Genomic DNA, 4133 nt, shown 5'->3' with positions numbered 1-4133 from the left:
AAGCATGTCAGAAGGACACTTTTTGGTCAGCTGCTTGTATCTTTCCCAAGCTTCATAGAGGGATTCACCTTCTTTCTGTCTGAAGGTTTGAACGTCCACTCTAAGCTTGCTCAGCTTTTGAGGAGGAAAGAACTTGGCTAAGAAAGCCGTGACCAGCTTATCCCAAGAGTTCAGGCTGTCTTTGGGTTGAGAGTCCAACCACACTCTAGCTCTGTCTCTTACAGGAAAAGGGAAAAGCATGAGCCTGTAGACTTCAGGATCTACTCCATTAGTTTTAACAGTATCACAGATCTGCAAGAATTCTGTTAAGAACTGAAAAGGATCTTCAGATGGAAGTCCATGAAACTTGCAGTTCTACTGCATCAGAGAAACTAGCTGAGGTTTCAGCTCAAAATTGTTTGCTCCGATGGCAGGAATGGAGATGCTTCTTCCATGTAAATTGGAATTAGGTGCAGTAAAGTCACCAAGCATTCTCCTTGCATTATTGTTGTTGGGTTCAGCTGCCATCTCCTTTACTTGTTCGAAATTTTCAATAAGGTTGTCTCTAGATTGTTGTAATTTAGCTTCTCTTAGTTTTCTCTTCAGAGTCCTTTCAGGTTCTGGATCAGCTTCAACAAGAATGCCTTTTTCTTTGTCCTTGCTCATAAGAAAGAAAAGAGAAAAGGAAAAGAAGAGGAATCCTCTATGTCACAGTAAAGAGGTTCCTTATTGTTAGTAGAATAAGAAAAGGAATAGGGGTGAAGAAAAATGAAGAATCCAAACACAAGGGTAAGGATAGGAGCAGTGAAGTGAGATGAAGAGAAGTGTTAGTAGATGAATAAATAATTAGAAGGAGATGAAGGGGAAGGATTTTAGAAAATTATTTTTGAAAAAGGGTTAGTGATTTTCGAAAATAGTTTTTAAAAAAGGTTAGTAATTTTCAAAAATTAAAATCGAAAATTAAAATAATTAGTTAATTAAAAAGAATTTTTGAAAAAGAGGGAAGATATTTTCGAAAATTAGAGAGAGAGAGTTAGTTAGGTAGTTTTGAAAAAGATAAGAAACAAACAAAAAGTTAGTTAGTTAGTTGAAACAAATTTTGAAAAGATAAGAAGTTAGGAAGTTAGAAAAGATATTTTGAAATCATTTTTTTGAAAAAGGTAAGATAAGAAGATATTTTTGAAAAGATATGATAGAAATTAGTTTTTTTTTTTGAAAAAGATTTGATTTTTAAAATCTCAATTAATGACTTGATTCACAAGAAATCACAAGACATGATTCTAGAACTTAAAGTTTGAATCTTTCTTAACAAGTAAGTAACAAACTTGAAATTTTTGAATCAAAACATTAATTGATGATGTTATTTTCGAAAATTAGGAAATAAAGATAAGAAAAAGATTTTTGAAAAATATTTTTAAAATTTTCAAAAATAACTAAAAAATTGAAAAAGGTTTGATTTTTGAAAAAGATTTTGAAAAAGATAAGATTTTCAAATTGAAAATTTGATTTGACTCATAAAAACAACTAGATTTTAAAAATTTTTGAAAAAGTCAAATCTAATTTTCGAAATTTTAAGAGAGAAAAAGGAAAACATATTTTTTTGATTTTTGAATTTTTATGATGAGAGAGAAAAACAAGAAAAATCATGCAATGCATGAAAGTTATGGATCAAAACAATGAATGCATGCAAGAATGCTATGAATGTCAAGATGAACACCAAGAACACTATGAAGATCATGATGAACATTAAGAACACATTTTTGAAAAATTTTTAATGCAAAGAAAACATGCAAGACACCAAACTTAGAATTCTTTAATGCTTAGACACTAAGAATTCAAGAATGCATATGAAAAACAAGAAAAGACACAAAACATGCAAATACAAAGATCAAACAAGAAGACTTACCAAGAACAACTTGAAGATCATGAAGAACACTATGAATGCATTAAAATTTTCAAAAAATGCAAGATGAGTATGCAATTGACACCAAACTTATAACATGACTCAAGACTCAAACAAGAAACACAAAAAATATTTTTGATTTTTTTGATTTTCTAATTTTTTTTGTATTTTCTTTTAATTTTTTTCGAAAATCATTTTGAAAAAGAAAAATAAGGATTCCAATATTTTTAATATGAATTCCAGGAATCTTATGCTCTTTAGTCTAAAGCTCCAATCAAAGGGTCAGGCATGGCTTAATAGCCAGCCAAGCTTTAGCATGTAATCCAGACATGACACGCCTGACATTCCCTACATACATGGCTTTACAGCCAGCCAGGCTTCAACATGCTTCATGAAACACTAGAATTCATTCTTAAAAATTCTGAAGAAAAATATATTTTTGAAAACATTTTTATTTTAAGAATTTTTTTCGAAAACAAAGGAGAAATTTTTGAAAAATTTTTGAAAATTTTTTGAAAACAAAACAAAAAGAAAATTACCTAATCTGAGCAACAAGATGAACCGTCAGTTGTACAAACTCGAACAATCCCCGGCAATGGCACCAAAAACTTGGTATGCGAAATTGTTACTCAGGTTGTGAATTATTGTTCGAAATTGATTCCCTGGCAATGGCACCAAAAACGGATGCACAGAACCATGGTCTAAACATATCTTCACAACTTCGCATAACTAACCAGCAAGTGCACTGGGTCGTCCAAGTAATACCTTACGTGAGTAAGGGTCGAATCCCACGAAGATTGTTGGTATGAAGCAAGCTATGGTCACCTTGTAAATCTCAGTCAGGCGGATATAAAATAGTTATGTAGTTTTCGAAATTAATGCTAAAATAAGGATAGAAATACTTATGTAAATCATTGGTGAGAATTTCAGATAAGCGTATGGAGATGCATTCATTCCTCTGAACCTCTGCTTTCCTGCTGTCTTTATCCAATCAGTCTTACTCCTTTCTATGGCTGGCTTTGTGTAAGGATGTCACCGGTGCCAATGGCTACTTTCAATCCTCTCGGGAAAATGGTCCAAATGCTCTGTTACAGCACGGCTAATCGTCTGGAGGCATCACCCTTGTCGTTGGTTGCATCCTATTCCTCTCTGTGAAAATGGTCCGATGCGCTGTCACTGCATGGCTAATCATCTTGGAGGTTCTCGATCATACTGGAATAGAATTTACTATCCTTTTGTGTCTGTCACTACGCCCAGCACTCGCGAGTTTGGAGTTCGTCATAGTCATTCAATCCCAGAGTCCTACTCGGAATACCACGGACAAGGTTTAGACTTTCCGGACTCTCATGAATGCCGCCATCAATCTAGCTTATACCACGAAGATTCTGATTAAGAGATCTAAGAGACACTCATTCAATCTAATGTAGAACGGAAGTGGTTGTCAGGCACGCGTTCATAGGGAATGATGATGATTGTCACGTTCATCACATTCAGGTTGAAGTACGAATGAATATCTTAGAAGCGAAATAAGATGAATTGAATAGAAAACAGTAGTACTTTGCATTAATCTTTGAGGAATAGCAGAGCTCCACACCTTAATCTATGGAGTGCAGAAACTCTACCGTTGAAAATACATAAGTGATAATGGAGTTCATTGGTCTCGGCCCCAGAGGGGAACCGGAGTAACCAAGATTAGACCAGACTAGCTACGAATACAATGATAAAAAGTTCTATTTATAATAAACTAGTCACTAGGGTTTACAGAAGTAAGTAATTGATGCATAAATCCACTTCCGGGGCCCACTTGGTGTGTCCTTGGGCTGAGCTTGAAGTCTACACGTGGAGAGGTCATTCTTGGAGTTGAACGCCAGCTTTTGTGCCAGTTTGGGCGTTGAACTCCACTTTGCAACTTGTTTCTGGCGCTGGACGCCAGAATTGGGCAGAGAGCTGGCGTTGAACGCCAGTTTGCATCGTCTAAACTTGGACAAAGTATGGACTATTAGATATTCTGGAAAGCCCTGGATGTCTACTTTCCAACACAATTGGAAGCGCGCCATTTTGAGCTCTGTAGCTCCAGAAAAACCATTTTGAGTGCAGGGAGGTCAGAATCCAACAGCATCAGCAGTCCTTCTTCAACCTCTGAATCTGATTTTTGCTCAAGTCCCTCAATTTCAGCCAGAAAATATGTGAAATCACAGAAAAACACACAAACTCATAGTAAAGTCCAGAAATGTGAATTTAACACAAAAAC

General features: G+C 35.2%; 1 non-coding gene across 1 annotated transcript; it reads left to right on the top strand.

Annotated features, from left to right (window-relative positions):
* On the top strand, positions 1–108 carry LOC148555490 (small nucleolar RNA R71). Its single transcript, XR_015888285.1, has one exon. It is a non-coding gene; the product is annotated as a small nucleolar RNA R71 (small nucleolar RNA).
* Positions 109–4133: the final 4025 nt, after the last annotated feature.

Source organism: Arachis ipaensis, chromosome B6, assembly GCF_059453495.1.
Source record: "Arachis ipaensis isolate K30076 ecotype BB chromosome B6, ASM5945349v1, whole genome shotgun sequence".
Classification (NCBI taxonomy): Eukaryota; Viridiplantae; Streptophyta; class Magnoliopsida; order Fabales; family Fabaceae; genus Arachis; species Arachis ipaensis.
The sequence above is the reverse complement of the archived record's forward strand: the minus strand, read 5'-3'. Positions and strand labels throughout refer to the sequence as shown.